Source organism: Ambystoma mexicanum, chromosome 11 (assembly GCF_040938575.1).
Source record: "Ambystoma mexicanum isolate Mex_15411 chromosome 11, UKY_AmexF1_1, whole genome shotgun sequence".
In the NCBI taxonomy this organism is placed as follows: domain Eukaryota; kingdom Metazoa; phylum Chordata; class Amphibia; order Caudata; family Ambystomatidae; genus Ambystoma; species Ambystoma mexicanum.
In genome coordinates, this window is record NC_090934.1 from 966,181,487 (window position 1) to 966,200,750 (window position 19,264).

The window sequence follows — 19,264 nt, forward strand, 5'->3', positions numbered from 1 at the left end:
GGAAAATGCAGGATGCCATGAGGCCAAGCAACCTCAAGAAGTCGTAGGCCTGGAGATTTTGGGCATTTTGGAATTTGGAAACCATCTGAAGAATGTCTTGAGCCCTCGACTTGGGAGGCGAGCTCTTTCCCAAGGATGTGTCTAGTACAGCCCCTATGTACTGGATCTGTTTGGAAGGTGTCATTTGTGTCTTCTTGACATTGAGGGAGAAGCCCAGTCTGTGGAGGAAGTGGCAGGTGACTTTTCAGATGATTCAGGGCTTGCTCGGCAGGACGCGCCCTAGTCAACCAATTGTCCAGGTTGGGGTAGACCTGAATCCCCCCTCTCCTGAGGTGTGCTGCCACCACTGCCATCAACTTGGTGAAGATACAGAGGGCGGAGGTCAACCCGAATTGTAGGACTCCAAACTGATAATGCGAGTCGCCAACCGCAAACCTCAGGTATTTTCTGTGCTTGAGATGGATTGGCACATGAAAATAAGCATCCTGAAGGTCCAATGACACCAACCAATCCTGAAGTTGAAGGGCCTGAAGCATCTGAGAAAGAGTAACCATCTTGAACTTGTGCTTCCTGAGGAGCTTGTTCAAGCCTCTTAAATTGAAGATGGATCTCAGTCCTCCGTCCTTTTTGGGGATCAAAAAATATGGGGAGTATCATCCCTTGTTCCTCTCCGCTACAGGTACTGGTTTTATAGCACCTTTCTCTAGCAGGGTTAAAACTTCCTGCTGAAGGAGCGGGTCGGGAAGCTTCAAAGAGTGTCTCCCCGGTGGATTGCTTTGAGGTTGCGTTAGAAAAGGAAGGCAGTAACCTTGGGCTATTATTTCTAGAGCCCAAACATCTGAAGTAATGGCTCGCCATTCTTGCAGATGCTGTGACAGCCTGCCTCGACAGGTGTCTTGTGATGCAAGTCCTCAAAGTGGTTTTGTGGCGGTTGCTGCAGCTGCTGATGGCAAAGGGGCTGCAGCTGGGGCTGGCTTAGCACGTTTACCTCGTCCACCACAAGTGGTTTTTCTATCGCCTCTTTGACTGGCCATTCCTCTCGCCTTTCCATATGAGGAGTAATAACGATAGGATTGTCCCCTTCAAGATTATCCTGATGCATGAAAAGGCTGAGGTTGTCTAATAGTAGCTCCTAAAGATTTGGCTGCTGCATTTGGGGTCTGCAACCTCTCAAGGCTCTCATCAGCCTTGTTGCTGAAAAGGTGAAACCCTGTCGTCCCTATCCGGAGGGATGGAAGGGTACGCCACCTTATTAGAAGCTGTGGCTGCCTAGACCACCAGACTCTCAGGAGTAGGGTGTTTGGACAGATCGCCGGGGTCACTACTGGAAGGGCAGTATTTTGAAGTGTGGGACGTATTCACAGAAGGAATTGACTCTGGGGTCTCCCAATTTTTGGCCACCCTATTCTGTAAGGCTACATGGAAGGGTAAAATCGGATCTTCGGTGGGGCCATGATCCAATATGTCAGTCAAGTCATCCTTGATGAACTGAGTTGGTGGTCTAGCCCATCCTAAATAATCCACCACCTTTGTCATCAGTTGTTTGTATGAGGGGGCGGGCATGTTCCCCTGGTTCTGGCCTGGCAAAATCTGTCTCAGGTGATGTGTCAATTCCACTTGCTTTATGCAAGGTTTCCACTAAATCCCTCATTCTGCTTTCTTCAGAAATTAGACATTCTGGGACATTAGGGGTGCCATACTCTAGGCCAAAAGGAACATCCTCCTCCTCACTCAGACCTTTCTTGTTCTTCAAAAATTGAAGTCAAGGATTTAAAATATTCCTTCCTTGGTAGAGGCTTATACATTTTTTCTGGAGGAGCTGTTACAGTGGAGGCTGAAGTTTTTGTAGTCTTTGCAGCTTTTTCTTTTGCTGCTATTTTGTCAGTTTCTGGCTGAACTGGAGCCTTTGAAACTTTTGGCACCGAAGGCTTCGGGGTCGACATCGACAAAGGCGTCGATGACGTCGACGAAATGACAGTCGTCGACGGAGCTGGCTTCAAGGGTGTCGAGATGCTCTCCGAAGGCTCGTCCTTCGAGGTGTGTCGGGTTCCGGATGGCATCGATGACCTCGAGCGGTCGGCTTGACTTGAGCGATCTTTATCACTCGGGGTCCTGGAAGGTTCCCGATCTTTCCTCCTTCGATCACCCGGGCTCGAGGGTGCTCGAGTGTCGGAACGGTAACGCTCTCGGCCGGCTTCCGAGGAAGGCACAGACCAAGGCTTAGCCTTTTCAAAAACCTCCATCATTTTAACTCTAAATGCTTCCCATTCTTCGGAGGAAGAATGTTTTTTGGGGCATTTCATTTTCTTGGGGGATTCATCCGAAGACGAGGTGGAAGGGGACCGGTGGCGTCTCTTTTTAGACTTTTTCGTTGAAGATGAAGAGTGGTGTGAACCATTTCGGGACTTAGACCTATGTTTTCGCCTTTCGCGTCGAGGAGATTTCTCCTCATGGGATATCGACTCGACACTTGAGGCTTTTGGGTCGGGTTTTCGACCTATCTGTAGTTTTCCCTTCCTCTCTCGCAAGGCCTTGCCCGTCATTGCCTGACACTTCGTACAGGCCTCCATGTCGTGGTTTTCACCGAGGCACCACAGACATTCTCGGTGCGGATCTGTGATCGACATTTTGGAACCACAGGTTTTACATTTCTTGAACCCCGAACGCGGGGTAGTCAGGGTCGATGATGAGGACATCTCGAATATCTTCTTCACAATAACTGCATCACAGAACTATCGAGGCGAGCCGAGTCTCCGAAGCAACACGTACTGCGGAAAAACGGAACTGAGGCCAACGGGCGCCGCGCGTGCTACTTGTATACCCGATGACATCACCCTCGACGGAGGCCTTCGAGGGACTTCGACTCAACGAAATTGACGCACGGCGCCCTCTGCCGAGAAAGAAATTCCGAAGCAACTAAAGCTGGACGAATATATCTAAGATGAGGAATACGTTGGAGGACACAATCCATTCGAAACACAGTTATAGACATACAACCATGAACCAGAGAAGCACATTCATGTCAGGGTTACTCATAAAGCACAAGATGGTATAAACATTTTAAATTCCAGATTTATATATAAAAAATATGCAAGAACTATTACAAACCGATATCTTTGATGGATGCTGCAGACAAGATGGGATCGGTTGCACTAGCAATGGCTCCAAAAATCATACCTTCGTGCCATAGCCAAGTGTAATTAAATAATTTAACAGCCAGCACTCCAATTAAAATAGTACTTATCAGATACCCAGGAATTGCAAGTAGAAGTATCTGTGAAAAAAGATAAACTATTATATTATTGCATTACAATTATCAACAAATGAACGTGGCCTTTGCTATTTACTGCCAGATTGCAATGCCAAAGTCAATTCAAACACATTTTTATGTTGATTCTAAGGAATAACCCTTAAATGATTACTGTGGACATTTTACTCGCAGTCTGGAATCCCGGGGGCCCCAGCTGATGATGTAAAATATATTTATCTCTCTTGACAATCATACACTACTAACACGATAGAAGCATCTGATACACAGTAGACACATTTCTAAAACATCATTGAAGCAGGGCATTTTGCGTTGTGCCCCTGAAACACTGAGGAAAATGGCAATCATATATTATAGGCCAATCGAAATAACACCTTTTTGAAATATTGTGGAATGACATATAATAAGAGTGGTTTTAAATATAGTGGCAAGATATACAATACACACCATAAAATAAATCACATTTCAATTGTGAAACAACAAAGTATAATCAAAGTTGCAAGTATATCAACAGCTTTTGAAATTACAAGGGATACCATTTCCAAAGGATATCTACGTAATGCTAATTTAATCCAGAGTGTCCTAACATATCAGGTTGTCATGAAGATATTTGAGGGTGCTGTTAATAATGTGATGTTCATTGTTTCATCCTACTACAGACACTACTCAAATACACAATGTCCTCTTAAATATGCCAAAGATCATAAAGGAACAGCCTGCTGATTAAAGAATGTTCATGTCAATTTCCAGATTGCCAAGTAACTTTAAATTGTCCCATTCAATTACTAGTTAAAATCGGAGTGTCAAAAGCATCTCCCATTGTTCCCTAGTCATGCTTAGTTTAGTTTAGTTTATTATTTGTAGAACGCACCTAACCCTGAGGTATCCGGGCACATGAGCATAGGTAATTGTTACAAGTACATACACATAGAGACAGTTGACAAATGGCTTGTTGACATGGGTTACAAATTGGTCAACATGCCAACATCAGGAATAAATACAGAGAGGTTGAAGCAGCTGAGGAGAAATTCACAGTTGGCCCTAGACCCAAGTTACGTAATGGTCAACAATGGTTACAAAATGGTCAACAACCCTACATAGGCGGTGAAACCATAGTATTAGGACAAGAGCCAGACTTGGAACTCCATACACTAGCCCAACACAGGCCATATAAATAAAAGCAGTAAGATCAGCACAACAGATGAAGAGTAGGTGGCGAATATAGGTGGTGGACGCGATCAGAGTTAAGTTTAATGTTGCTGGGCAAGGAGCCAAGCTTTCACTTTAGATCTAAAGGTCCAAAAAGAAGGTTCAGCCCTGATGGCTGTAGGGAGGGAGTTCCAGCACTTTGCAGCTAGCACAGGGAAGCTAGACCCACCTGCAGTTTCAGCTTGTACTTAGGGATGTTGAAAAAGTGTGAGTAGAAGGATCTTGCGGGTCTCAAAGGTTGGTTCCTGGTGAATTTGTCAGCCAAATATTTAGGGGCTGACACATTCTTTCTAATTTGCTTTGAGAGATGTTTTATGTATTATGAGAATTTTGACAGAGCCTACCAACTTGTTTTGCCAATTTTCATATTGCCAAAGACGACTGCAATGCTAGTTTCACACAGCCTAAGAAAATACCCAAACCAGATGTATAGCGGCCGCAAAAAATGGCCATGCCAGATCCACACACCCATGCAAGTGTTTCCCAGTTAAAGCGCACTCTAGAATCCACATTGCAACAGACAACGACCAGTACATTGTCTCAAGAAATGTCCTGCCTATTTGAGAGTGATGCCAATGTTGCCTCACGTAAGCAATGTCATTCTAGTTTTTATAATACCCTAAAAAGTAACATTACTAGTTACACATTACGCCCTAAAAAACAAAACACCATTCCATTTAAATATTACACTAGAATTGCCTCATGCACTTTGATCTCACCCCAGAAATGCCTCATACCACATTAACGTTTCTAAAAACCTACATTGATTTTTACACTTCTCCTAAAATATTGCCCTATTACAATTTCACAGTGCAGGAGCAGTGACCAATGCCACTTTCAAAGTTCCTCCGGAAAGATCACATTCCATTTTCAAGTTGCACCCACATTAACCCCAAGACCATTCACATTACTCTCAGAATGGTCCCATGTCACTTACACAATGCTACCAGAAGTGCACCATAAGACTTTCAGATTGTCAGACCAGAAACCTCTCTAGGCCACTTCACATCGACCCCACAACTGCCCCATACCACTTCGCCTTGCCGACAGAATTATCCTATGCCACTTCACAATGTGCCCAGAAATACTCCAGGCCACCTTCTCTGTGTTGCCCCATTTCATTTCACATTTCTTCAAAATTACCTGACATCTGGTGAATATTTGTTGTTTGTCACTTGACGCTGCCCCATAATGGACCATGTCACTTTCACATGACCCCAGATTGCCCATTGTCATTTTGTGTTACCCCCACGCCAAATTAGAACCCCAGGAAATGACAAATTCAACTTCACTCTACTCCAGAATGTCCCATGCCATTTCACATTGATCATGGTTTATCCATGTCATTCTGCCTACTTTCTCCAAAACTGTGGCTGATGAGCTGATAACCCAGCCGGACTAACACAACATACGCTCTCCCTCACATATACAGATACACACACAAACACGCTCTCTCTCTCTCTCTCTCTCCCTCCACCTCCCTCACTCTGTCTCTCTCTTCCTTTCTCACAGATGAGAAAGCGTCCGCTCCTTGTCTCTACCTGGCATTGGGCGCAAAGGCTCAGAGATTCAAGGGTGACTAAAAGACCACACAGAAATGCATGACATCAATCCTGGGTATGATCATTAGACCAGTCTGACAGAGGATGCAGTAAGTGAGCTGACCCTGCCAATCACCTTGAAACAAGCCTGGACTACAGCAATGTGTAGACACCCACTGTTCTTCCTTTTGCAAACCATTAGGCGCCCAGAACAAATGGGCTCCCATCATTGCTTTCTGATAGCCCTAGGTTCACCAACACCATGCAGTGTCTGCACCTGCATCAGTGTGGAGAATGCTTTTCAGATCCTACTTACCTGCCACCCAGCACCGCTGCATGTGCACATTACGAGATTCTGTTTTTGGTATACTTGCAAAGTTATAACCTGCTAACTGCCTCTGCATTCGTTTACTGGTTTTACCGATGCAGTTTTGGAACAATCTAATTTCATGTTCCATTCCAGGTTTTGGATTAAACCAGCAGATGCATTCTGGTGCATGTATGCTGTCCAAAGGACAGAGGGCCGGAGGAGGTATACTAAGTACATTTGTTTGCAGCAAGGTACTAAGAGCTGGAGAAGCCCGGATTGCATTCTCCTGTTCCAAACTACTGCAGGCTAGGCTACAGAGAGCTGGGGGGTCTTTAATTAGAAACCACTGCTGCAGGCTACACAAGCCAGGGCTGGGCTTAATTGAACACAGCTGCCTGAGACTGCAAACAGCTCCATCCTGTTGGCTGGAAGTACCTTTATAAGCTCACTTTGAACAGAAGCAGTTGTCAGTCAACTAAATCCACTTGTGTTCCTGTTACCAGTTTTTGACCTTTCCTGAAAATGCTCATTTTGGCTTTTGAATCCTGTTTGCTGTTACTGCTCGCAGCACCCTTTCCAGTCTGCTTTTGTTCTCTACCTGTTGTTCAACCTTTCCTTGATTTCCAGCATTTGACTTCTGAAACACTGTCCTGTTTTGTTGTTAAAGACATTCAGTTCTTTACTGATATCTTGTCTGCCTTTCTGATTTTCTGTAAAACCCCTGATTTCTGTTAGCATTTCTGCTTCACAGACTTGTTCTATTTCTGTCTAGCTTTTCTCTTTCTCTCTGCTTTCCCTGTCTTTTGACGTTTTTCCTGTTTGTTCCTTGCCTGTGATATTACCCGACTTCAGTCCATAGTTCAAGTGCCTGTTCTTAAGCACGTGGCGTTTCCTGAATCCCTCATCTTCGCTGTGTTGGCAGGGACCTATCTTGCCTTGTTTATTCTGCTATTCCAGCCTCTGCCTTGTACTTTGTTTCCCTGTCCTGTTCTGTTCTGTTCCTGGTTATTTCTTTCAACGCTGCTTTCTACCTGTATTACATCTTGGTCCACTGCTGTGCCTCTGCTTTGAATCCGTTTACAGTGTGACCCCTTGGTTGGTATCCATTCAAATCAGATAAGGGAAATACTTCTGTTGCCTTTGGCTAGTCCATTGATGTCTTACCAGCCTCAGTATATGGTCTCCAGGTTTACCCTTGTACTGAGTACAACCATCTCCTTGGCATGCCTAAGTCATAACACTGCTGTATGACCGTTGTTAAGAGTAATCTGCTGGTACCGATCCCAAGGGCTTTACCTAATCCTTGGAGACCCTTTAGGGTATTCCAGTACACCCTTTATTCTGATCAATTGTGTTGCCCAGTATATTTGCTTGTCTTGCTTTCTCTCTGTCTCTTTGTTTACAGTCAGTTTATGCCCCTGCAGTTCCTGTGAATACCCGTTTCAACTCAGATCAGCTTGGTATGTACCCTGTTTCTGTTATATGCTAACATTGCCTCTGGAATCTCCCCTGATCTACCGTGCATACTGTGAGATATAGCCTTTGCCCTGTGCTCCCCGGCCAGACTCCTGAGAGATTTACTGACCATAAAAAGAATTTGATTCTTGGGCCAATGCTTAGCACAGTTAGATACAAGATGCCTCTGAAGAAAAACAAAAAACCTTGGTGTACCCCTACAATCACCAAGCAAACTGCCAGCACCCAGTTATGAGTCTCTTACTTACCGGTAATGAAGACACAGTCCGCAGAGAGAATGGGTATCTCTGTGCTAAACATTTTTCACAGTTTTCTGCCCAACCCAGTAATGCAGGATGGGACTCTGTGTTTTTTTCTAATCCTGACTTGATGACCGTAACTCAGTTACAGGAAGAAAAGAGCTATCAGTCATTGGCATGCCCCTCCAAGACAAGTTTTGGTTGGGATGCTTCAACGTATAACCCTCTGAATATTCTTCCTACTGTGTACTGTTCCATTGAACCTATTAAGTATTGCCCTGTCACTGTTCAGTGTCTTAGGGCTAACATCATGAATCAAGATTCCAAGACGCTTTATGTTGGTCCTATACATTGTCCAGATAGACAAGCCCGTAGTCGCAAAATATCACCCATGCCTCTAGACTGTACCACAGATGAACAAGTTACTTCTTACCTTGTAACGTTCTTTCGACGGGATGTCCTCCGACGTATTCCTTATCTTTGATAATACGTTTCCAGCTTGCTGGCCTCGGAAATTTTTTCTGTAGAGGGCGCTGCGCATCGATGTCCGCCGAGTCGATGTCCCTCGACAGCCACCGTATCGGCGCCAACGTCACCATGCCCATAAATAGCCACGCGCTGCATCCGTTGCTCAGTTCTGTTTTGTAGCATAAGAAAAGTCATGCCTGAATTGGTTATTGACCTTGAAGGAGCATAAACTGCAACCACAAGGGAAGTATTACTGCGAGGATGGATGGGAGGGGCGATAGGGAATATGTCGGAGGAACATCCCGTCGGAAGAACGTTACAAGGTAAGAAGTAACTTGTTCTTCGAAGGGATTGTGTCCTCCGACGTATTCCTTATCTTTGATAGACTCCCATAGCAGTGGCATGTAATTGGAGGTGCATCCCTTTAGAATGTAATACGGCCTTGCCAAATCTGGTCTCTCGACTAGTGGAGGAATCCAGGTTGTAAAATGTTGTGAATGTATGTGCAGACGACCATATGGCAGCCGCACATATGTCTCTGACTGGTAACCCTCTTTGGAGAGCCGAAGAGGCTGTGATACCCCTGGTTAAATGAGCCCTAAGATTTTGGGGTGGCTCTTTCCCTGCCAGTTTGTAACATTCCAGAATGGCCAAAATAATCCACCTGGAAATGGTTTGTTTTGTTATGGGTAGTCCCAACTTGTGACCTGAGTATCCTACAAACAGTTGGTCAGCTTGCCTGATCCTAGCCATTCTGCTGATGTAAAAGCTGAGAGCTTGCCTTGGGTCCAGCCTATGTAGCCTTTCTTCCTCTTTCCCCGGATGGGGAGGAGGGTAGAACGAAGGTAAGGTAATTTTCTGAGTAATATGAAATTCAGAAACCACCTTTGGGAGGAAATTAGGCTTCACCTTTAGGACAACTTTGTCCTTGTGGAAAATTTATGTGGGGGTTTACAACAGAGAGCTTGTAGCTCGCTCACCCTCCTAGCAGATGTTAGTGCTACCAATAGGACAGTTTTAAGCGTGAGAAATCTCAGCGAACAAGAGTGAAGTGGTTCGAATGGAGTGCCCATTAGGAAGTTTAAGACTAAATGTAAGTCCCATAAGGGAACCTGGAATGGTTTTGGAGGATAAACATTAGTTAATCCCTTGAGAAATTGTATCACTAGCGGTAGTTTGAAATACGTTGGTTCCTCCGCAGTGAGCTTGAAGATAGAAAGCGCTGCGAGATAGCCTTTTACAGTGCCAACTTGAAGGCCTGAGTTTGCCAAGTAGAGTAGAAACGATAACACAGTTGGTGTACCACATGAAAAAGGGTCGATATTCTCTTCCCTACACCAGCTGCAAAATTTGTTCCAACGGCAGTGGTATAAAGACTTTGTTGCTGGCCTTCTGGCCGAAAGCAACACCTCCATGACGTCATCAGGGAGATCCCAATCCTTGTACCTCCCCCTTTCAGAAGCCAAGCGTGAAGGTTGAGGGTTCTGGTGTCTGGATGGCGAACCTGACCTCCCTTCTGCGAGAGAAGATTCTCTTTGCGTGGAAGACGGATTGGAGGGCAGATGGACATATCTAGAAGGTCCAGGTACCACGTTCTCCTGGCCCAGTCCGGGGCAATTAGGATCATGGTTTTCCAGAATCTTCTCAACCTCCTGATCATTTGAGGAATAACAGGGACTGGTGGGAACGCGTAAAGGAGTGGAAACTCCCAGTCCACTACGAACGCGTCTCCTAGAGCTCCTCTCGGGGGAAATTCCCTTGAACAGTACAGATCGCACTTCCTGTTGGTGCTTGTGTCGAACAGATCCACCTGAGGTGTTCCCCAAAGGGCGAAGATCTCTTGAAGGACTTCCTGAGCTAGCTCCAGCTCGTGGGAGACTGTGCTCTGCCTGCTCAGAGCGTCCGCTGTCAAGTTCTTCTCTCCGGCTAGGTGAACTGCCGATAGAGAGATTCCTTCTTGGATTGCCCAAAACCAGAGCTGCATCGCCTCTCTGCACAGGGGTAGTGATCCTACGCCTCCTCTTTTGTTGAGGTAATGCATGGCCACCGTGTTGTCCGTCATTATCAGGACGTTCTTCCCTTGTACAGCTGGCAGGAACGCCTTCAGCGCAAGTCTGATGGCTCTCAGCTCTAACAGGTTGATATGTAGTCTGGACTCCGATGGAGACCAACGACCGCTGATGGTCAAGTCGTTGGCGTGGGCTCCCCACCCCGTGAGTGAGGCATCCGTGACTACTGTTATCTCCGGCCAGGGTTGCCAAAACTGTTCTCCTTTCAGAATGTTCTCCTGACAGGCCCACCACTGAAGGTCTCGAGCTACTCTGTCGGGAACCTGAAGAAGATCTGTCATTCTCCCTGAGAATTGTGACCACTGAGTCCTCAGTGCCCACTGGAGGGATCTCATTCTCAGGCGAGCCTCTGGCACTAGGAAGATGCAGGATGCCATGAGGCATAGCAACCTCAAAAAGTCGAAGGCTGGGAGACGTTGGGCATTTTGAAACTTGTTGACCATCTGCAGAATATCTTGAGCCCTCACCTCTGGTGGCGAGGCTTTTCCCAGGCAAGTGTCCAGGACCGCTCCGATGAATTGGAGTCTCTGTGATAGTATCATCTGTGACTTCTTTAAATTGAGGGAGAAGCCCAGTTTGTGAAGGAAGTGGCAGACATAATCTAGCTGGATCTGAGCTTGTTCCGAAGATACAGCCTTGATCAGCCAATCGTCCAGGTAGGGATAGACGTGGATCCCTTCCCTCCTTAGACTCGCAGCCACTACCGACATTAGCTTGGTGAAGATCCTCGGGGTGGAGGTCAGCCCAAATGGCAGAACTCGAAATTGATAATGAGAGTCGCCAATTGCGAACCTCATGTATTTCCTGTGTTTGAGATGGATAGGCACATGGAAATAAGCATCCTGAAGGTCCAAGGATACCAGCCAGTCCTGGAGCTGGAGGACCTGAAGGATCTGAGAGAGAGAGTTACTTGTCCTTCCTGGGGAACTTGTTCAATTCTCGTAAGTCCAGGATGGGTCTCAGTCCTCCGTCCTTCTTTGGTATGAGAAAGTAGGGGGAGTACCAGCCCTTGTTCCTGTCCGCTACAGGTACCGGTTCTATGGCACCTTTCTCTAGCAGGTCTATAATTTCCTGCAAGAGGAGCGGATCTGGAACTTTTAGAGAGCTGTGCCCCGGTGGATGACTCTGAGGGACGTGTAGAAAGGGTAGGCAGTAACCCTGGGCAACTGTCTCCAATGCCCAAGCATCTGACGTTATAGCCTGCCATTCCATCAGATGGTGAGTTAACCTGCCCCCTACAGGTGTCTTGTGTGGAAAGACCTCAGAGTGGTTTGGGGGCGGCTGATGCAGATGCCGAGGGTAAAGAGGCACCTGCTGCTGCTGCGGCCTTAGTACCTTTGACCCGTCCACCTCGGGTGGATCTCCTTTGGCCTCTTTGAGCCGGCTGTCCTCTGCCTTTCCTGAATGCAGAATAATAGCGAAAGGACTTTCCTCTTCCAGAAGTTCCTGAGGGGCGAAAAGGAGTTTGGCGGATTGCAGTTCCTAACGATTTTGCCGCTGCTTTATATGTTTGCAATTTTTCCAGACTGTCATCAGCCTTCTTTCCGAATAATGAAGAGCCGTCAAAGGGCATATTCAAAAGTCTGGCCTGTACATCTGGAGCAAAGCCAGACTTTCGCAACCACGCATGCCTGCGGATTGTTGTACCTGCCGCCATGGCCCTGCTGATACTGTCAGCGGAATCAATGCCAGATTGAAGTGACTCGCACATGGCATCTTTGCCATCTTTAATAATGTTAAGGAAGGCTTCCTTTTCCTCTCCTTCGGGTATGCAGTCAGCCGCTGATGAAGCACACTCCCACAGTGTGTGGCTGAACCTGGCGAGCGTACAGGTGGCGTTGATGGACTTCAACGCCATACTACAAGCAGAGAAAACTTTCTTCGCCATAGAATCGTACCTCTTGTCATCTCTATCCTGTGGGACAGTAGAGTAAGCGGTCCTACTGCTAGATGAAGTTGCCGCTTGGACCACCAGGCTCTCTGGAGACGGGTGTTTTGATAAGTATTCAGGGTCAGCAGCTGCTACCCTATACTTGGCTGACAATCTTTTATTGACCGCAGGGATAACTTCAGGAGTTTCCCAATTAGATATAATTTTCCTTTGTAAAGCTGCATGGAAGGGGACCACAGGATCCTCCTGTGGACCTTTGTCTAATATGTCTGTGAGGTCATCCTGTTGAAAAACAGGCAAAGGCGCAGACCAACCCATAAATTCAATAATTCTTGCCATAAGGGTTCTATAGGGTGTTTCAGCATGTTCCCCTGGGTCTGGCTTAACAAATTCCACTTCTGGGGAAGTGCACAGTTCACTTGCCTCATGTAGTGACTCCTGTAGGTCCTTCAACCTTCTTTCCTCAGAGGTGAAATCCTCTGAAACAGGCAGAGTGGTCCTCTGCAACCCAAAGGTTTCCTGGTCAGAATCTTCCCCCTCTTCATAAATTGAAGATAGTCCAGGGTACTCTGTACTCTGACCTCTGAAATGGTGTAAAACCCATCTCTAAGGCAGAAGGAGCCAAACTCGTCATTCTTGGGCGAGAAACCGTCAATGTCGTCGACGCCGATGTGACAGGCTTCGAAGGCGTCGAGAACGGCGTCGAGAAAACTGGAAGAGGTCTCGAAGAACTCAAGAGGATCGGGATCCTACTCAAGGATGTCGACGACGGTCTCGGCGTCGTGCCGGAGGCCCTTGGAATCACCGTTGGTGTAGCCTTGGTCTTTTCTTTCATCGGCGTCGATGTCGGCGTCGATGATGGCGTTGAGCCGATCGACCGATGCGTCGAAGAACCCTTCGACAACGGCGTCGATGGCTCTGATCCATGCGTCGAAGGAATCTTCGACGACGGCGTCGAAGACGGTGCCTTCTTACCAGATGGCCCGTGGCGCTCTCGGGTGGAATGTTTCGCCGGGTGCTGCGACTCGCGGCGTTTTTATTTTTTCGGTTTTTCACCCAGGGTATCATCCTCAGCTGTCTTCGAGGGGGTCGAGGCCGCTTTCTCAAAGACGCTTAACATTTTCTTTCTGAATTCCTCCCACTCAGCCTGAGAGCTGTGCTTTGTGGGACAGGAGACCCTTTCTGGGGAAACAGAAGACGACGAGGAAGGGGATCTTCGACGTCTCTTCTTTGAGTGTCTTGATCTCGATGAATGGTGGGAGCTACTTCGAGATCTAGAATGGGAATGTTTTCGACGGCGAGGAGACGAATGCCTCGACTCAGCCGAAGAAACCTTCGAGGAGGTTTTGACTGACTTACCTTTCTCGAGCTTCCCCTTGCGCTCCTTCAAGACTTTCGCCGTCATGGACATGCAGTCCTCACACTCCGAACAATGGTGCTCGGCTCCCAAGCACCACAAGCAGATCCTGTGTGGATCTGTTATCGAAATTTTTTTACTGCAGTCTCGACATTTCTTGAAGCCGGATCGCGGCGTCGTCGGTTCCGATGAAGATGGCATCGAGAACGAGTTGGTATTTATTCGAGTAGATATAGAGGGTTATCCTGCCTGTACTGAGCAACGACGTTCCGAGGCCCCACGTAGCACGGAAAAATGGAACTGAGCAACGGATGCAGCGCGTGGCTATTTATGGGCATGGTGACGTCAGTGCCGATACGGTGGCCGTCGAGGGACATCGACTCGGCGGACATCGAGGTGCAGCGCCCTCTACAGAAAAAATTTCCAAGGCCAGCAAGCTGGAAACGTATTATCAAACATAAGGAATACGTCAGAGGACACAATCCCTTCGAAATACTCTGACACTCCAGAGATTTATGCTAAAACTAGATCATTGCGAAAGTATTAGAATTGCATTGTGAAACCTAGGCCTTTACCCCACTATTCAGGACTCTCAGGAATCAATTGAGCGACGGCAGAGGCAGCTGCATCAAGAACCGTGAAGTTGCAACGCCGGAAATTTACATTGGCGCCCGGCCTCCCGGCGCTTCATCAGAGGAACGTGAAGGCCAAGCAAGGAAAATGGCGCCCGTAACAGACGCTGCGCACCAGTGAAATAGAGGCCAGCTGCACATCGATAAGACCCGCTCGTTTGAGGCGGAGTGCAGAGTTGGGGTCGGAGAGCATGCTGCAGATCGACCCAACTCCTGGCGGTGCAGCAGAGCAGAAGCGACAGAATCCAGACCCAGCGGCAGCCCACCTTTGCCCTCCCCTCACCTGCAGAGAAGGACACCGACCAAAGAGGCATGCGCTGGTGCGGACGGCCCAGCTGAGGTAGGCAGACAGGAGCTGCAGAAGCTCGGCCCATCTCCCGCCCCTTACTGGTGTCTGCTCAAGTCCTCCGGTGCGGGGGCTGCATTGAGCTTCCGCACAGTCGCGGAACATGTGTGTAGGAGTACTCCTCCTCCACTCCCCAGCCCGAGCCCAGCCGGAGGCGGACGAGCCGCGCCAGCCCCAGCGTTCGGGCTTGCTTGCTCCCACCTCCACAGTGGGGCTGCCTCCTCGGCTCCCAATAATTACATCAGCACAATGGGAAGGAGCGCAGCGGCACCCCTCCCCCCCCGGCAGGGCTCTGAATCTTAGCAGCAACAATAAGTGACAGCCATCTTCACATGTCCCTTAGAAGCCAACTCTCATCAAGTACAAAGGACCTGCCCTCATTTACACTTACATCCCCAGAACTTGGCCCCGGGGCCCTGGCAAAACCAACTCCTAGTAATATCTGAGGAAGACCGGATACTATATCAACCATCTGGGAACTACCATTCACCCAACCCCCAGCCTGGGCAGCCATTGGTGTTTTCTCAATGTTACCATCTCTATACATGAGAGACTATAAGGGCAAGCTGCAGCCATCTACGCTCCAGCAGGGGTTCTGAGGCAATCCACAGTCAATCCACAATGGCCAACGGGGGTGGGGGTCATTTTTTTTTTCCACAATATCACGAAAGCTGTAGTGTACTATATCGTGCCCGCCCTGGAGAAACTCAGCGGAAAGGCAGCGAAAAAGGGATAAGTACAAGTGAAAGTAGGGCTGCAGGAGGCGAAGGTGAAGAAAGCTGTATCATTGGCCAAACCCCGCCAGGATGCACACCAAAGAAGGCATCATGATGCAGAGTTATGCCCTCCACTGTAGACCGAGCATAGCAACGCAGGGCACTGGAAGCGCAAGCCTTTTGTCTATTAGCCCCTACTGCTATAGTGGGAGTTCATTAGCTTCGCCAGGGACAAAACTGGACCCACGCACATTAGCTGCTTTGCAACAGTTTAGCTTCACATCCACAACTATGGAAGCAGAGGAAGTCCAAAGCTCTTCGGACATCCCAGGCAACGACTGTGACAGTGCAACCAAATCAGACATTTGCCTTCTCTTCGGTGAAATCAGGTCAATGAAAAATAGCCTCACAGAAACGGGTCTGACCTGCAAACAAAGATGGCGAAAGTTGTCGATCGCTTAGAAGCAGTCAAAAGTAACCAGCAATCGGAAGATATTGCTAACATGCAGTACGAAGCTAGACTCCTAGACCTAGAACAGAAAGAGCGAGGCATTGAATCCAAAGTCGATGACTTAGAGAATCGAGAGCGGCGATCCAACATTCTCATAATAGGTCTAGAAGAGGAAGAAGGGAGAATCCCCCTCCGGCTTGGAAAGCAAAGTAAAAGCCTTAATCTTGACCCTTTACAGCGACACGACTCCCCCAGTGCTCGAGTTCGATAGGGTGCATAGGGCGGGCGGCCTACCGAAAGGGCCCCGCTCAGCCCTCGTCAAATGCCACTATTATGTACAGAGACAAGACATTCTGCAGAAGGCAAGAGAAAGAGACACAATAGAATTTCGGGGGTCGAAAGTAAGACTCTACCAAGACCTATCAGCAATGACATTAGCAAAAAGAAGAGGATGTCGTCCCCTTACGGGCTGGCTGCAGGAGAAGGGAGTGAGGTACCGATGGGGCTACCCCTTCTCACTCACTTTCGAGTACAATGGTGAAGAATTCAGGATAACCTCTGTGGAGGAGGCTGAGCAGGCCCGCTGTCACCTCCAAGGCCCTGCCGTGGGTTCGGACACGGACAGTCGGAGGGAGCCCACAGGCCCGCATCGAGAGTCGGTCAACAAGCCACCAAGACGAGGCCGAGCACAACTAAAATGGAAATATAAACGAATGAATATCCTTAAAGAGTTTGCACCGCTCTTTCATACCATGAGAAGTTATCAAGCTCCATCTTCTTCTAGACCCAACACTGCAGAACCTTTGAGGCAACCTGCCAACTGGGGTCTATCAGAACGATTCGGAGTTCGCGTTCACCTCCAGATGTTTGCTACGCATTGTTCCTTACCTATATACAGGTTGTTTCCTCCTTGCACAAATGTTATAGTTCCAATACTTCCCCCCCGTGAGTATCTGTGCCCCTCCTGCCCCCCTGCCCCCGTGAGTATCTGTGTGCCCCCCTCCTGCCCCCCTGCCCCCCGTGAGTATCTGTGTGCCCCCCTCCTGCCCCCGTGAGTATCTATGTGCCCCTCCTGCCCCCCCTGCCCCCCGTGAGTATCTGTTTGCCCCCTCCTGCCCCCCCTGAGTATCTGTGTGCCCCCTCCTGCCCCCGTGAGTATCTATGTGCCCCTCCTGCCCCCCGTGAGTATCTGTGTGCCCCCCTCCTGCCCCCCTGCCCCCCCGTGAGTATCTGTGTGCCCCCCTGCCCCCGTGAGTATCTGTGTGCCCTCCACCTGCCCCCTGTGAGTATCTGTGTGCCCCCCCTGCCCCCTGTGAGTATCCTTGTGCCCCCCTCCTGCCCCCTGTGAGTATCTGTGTGCCCCCCCTCTGCCCCCCTGCTCCCCATGAGTATCTGTGTGCCCCCCCTCTGCCCCCGTGAGTATCTGTGTGCCCCCCTGCCCCCCGTGAGTATCTGTGCCCCCCCTGCCCCCTGTGAGTATCTGTGTGCCCCCCTCTGCCCCCCTGCCCCCGTGAGTATCTGTGTGCCCCCCCTGCCCCCCGTGAGTGTCTGTTTGCCCCCCCTGAGATTCTGTTTGCCCCCCCGTGAGTATCTGTGTGCCCTCACCCTGCTTGCCCCCCTCTTGCTCTGCGCTCCACCCCCCTCCTCATTTCCGTCCTCTTCAACTTCCCTCCTACTCCCCCCTCCTTTTCTCCCCCCTCTTAGACTTCCGCCTCCTAGCACTTACTCCTATCATCTGTTCCGTGACTCTTGATAGCAGCTTGTCTGTACCCCCCTTTTTGTTCTCCCCCTCCCCTACTTTTCAATTTGTCACTGACTTTTTGCTCAGTAGCGTGTCTTGTTCTCCTTCCCCCCTCCGTCCACTTGCCCCCCCACCCACCCCGCCTCTTGTTACCACCTGCACTGCGTAAATTGTCGTCAGACTTAGTAATGTTACTGCTTGCTCTGTTTTCCTTCCTTTCCATCACCCCTTGCCTTACTTGTTCTATGCACTTGCACTATCAGAAATGTCGACAGGCCTATTATGATAGTTATTTTCACATTCTGTATTGTTTCAAGGACTTTTGCTGAATGTAACTGTATCTTCCTATGTCCCCTCCCTCCTTGAAGCGCTTTGAAACACATTGCGTATAGGCGCTATATAAATAAACTATCATATCATATCATTAAGGGCCCGGAGAGGGCCTTTTTGATCTAGGGCGTCTCGTTTCTTTTTTCTCTCTCAAATGAGAATGCTCCCGGTAGCATCTCATAAGGGGGAGGGAAGATCTGCTCATCTACTCAAGACAATTGGTCTGAACCACATTAAGATTATGCGCACACACTACGCAGCATTGCGACTAATCTACCACTTTACTGCTAAGGGAAGGGATCAAACACTGCAAAACTCACAAGGCAATTGGGCGCCAATTGCTATCTTCCACAGTGGGCATGGCTCGCTCTGACGGCATAGTCTTCGGTTCCCTAAACGTGAAAGGCTTAAACTCACCGCAGAAAAGGTCAATGCTAGCACGACAGTTTGATCAATCTAAACTCGATGTCCTTTTCATACAAGAATCAAAATACACTAGTGGTGGAGAAAGGAAAATCTCGGGGAAAGGAATCGGGGAGGCGATCTGGGCATCTAGTCCCCAGAAGAAAGGCGGGGTGGTCATTCTGTTGAGGAAATCCTTGGGAATTCAGATAGAACATGTATATAAAGACACTCAAGGGAGATACATTGCACTCAAGGGTAAAATAAGAACTCATCCCATCACACTCTGCTCAGCCTAGGCACCCAACCAGGGACAATCTAACTTCTTTGAACCCCTGTTTGATTTTCTAGAAAACTGGAGAGAATGCACACTGGTTTGTGGAGGGGACTTTAATGTGGCGGCTGAACGAGAGCGAGACTGGCACCCGCTACAACAGAACACACTACCCCTAAGCAGTCTCCAAGGAAATAGATTCCTTAGCCAATTGAGGGAACACCACCTAATAGTCACCTGGCGCACAACACATCCGGAAGGAAGGTCCCACACTTTTTTTCATCCCCACACCGTACATTCTCAAGAATCGATTACCTCTTGTTAGGAGCAGAAAATGAAAGCAATGTCCTAGGAACCTCCATCCAAGTAGTGGCTTGGTCAGACCACGACTTATGCACTTTAGATCTAGACCTGGGCCCTCTTAAAACCCCTGATCGTAGATGGCGGTGTAACGACTTTCTGTGCAGAGATCCAATATTTAAAGAAACCCTTTCTGAAGCCATCACAGATTATTTTGAAGCGAATGACACAGGCGGAATGTCAC

General features: G+C 48.4%; 1 long non-coding RNA gene across 1 annotated transcript in view; it reads right to left on the bottom strand.

Annotated features, from left to right (window-relative positions):
- Window positions 1-3,114: 3,114 nt before the first annotated feature.
- LOC138504802 (uncharacterized) overlaps window positions 3,115-19,264 on the bottom strand; it is a 275,273-nt gene continuing 259,123 nt past the window's right edge. Inside the window, exon 3 of the long non-coding RNA XR_011279983.1 lies at window positions 3,115-3,274. This is a non-coding gene — a long non-coding RNA (uncharacterized lncRNA). The remainder of the gene's footprint in view (window positions 3,275-19,264) is intronic.